At 44.0% G+C, this 389-nt stretch overlaps 2 protein-coding genes across 3 annotated transcripts in view; both read right to left on the bottom strand.

Moving 5' to 3' along the window:
- Window positions 1-389, bottom strand: part of LOC116850194 (autophagy-related protein 16-1) — a 510,030-nt gene that overhangs the window by 310,092 nt on the left and 199,549 nt on the right. The window lies entirely within an intron of this gene.
- Window positions 1-389, bottom strand: part of LOC116850198 — a 143,964-nt gene that overhangs the window by 127,789 nt on the left and 15,786 nt on the right. The window lies entirely within an intron of this gene.

The following is a 389-nucleotide window of genomic DNA, read 5'->3' as shown; positions in this document are numbered from 1 at the left end:
GAGAGAGAGAGAGAGAGAGAGAGAGAGAGAGAGAAAGATAAAGAGAGAGAGAGAGACACAGAGAGAGAGAGAGAGAGAGAAAGAGAGAGAGAGGGGGAGGTCCTTGGGACGCATCGAAGACGGTGTAAAGAGCACTGCAGAGAAAGTGGCTACGGCCTGTCGCGGTCGGCCCAGGATCGCGACGCTAACGATAATAATCCATCTGTCGTCTCGCAAATTATTTCCATACGTACACACAAAAGCGACCATTGTAAAGGGGATCGTCAGGTCGTTAGCGAGCTTCATCGTTAGTCATGGGCTAAACCAGTTCGACAAATCCCATGGTCAAATCATTCGAGAAAATTATCCAATTAATCTTATATATATATATATATATATATATATATATA

The sequence above is a fragment of the Odontomachus brunneus genome, unplaced genomic scaffold, assembly GCF_010583005.1.
Source record: "Odontomachus brunneus isolate Ranch 3 - 2012 unplaced genomic scaffold, Obru_v1 Obru_scaffold_136, whole genome shotgun sequence".
NCBI lineage: Eukaryota > Metazoa > Arthropoda > Insecta > Hymenoptera > Formicidae > Odontomachus > Odontomachus brunneus.
The sequence above is the reverse complement of the archived record's forward strand: the minus strand, read 5'-3'. Positions and strand labels throughout refer to the sequence as shown.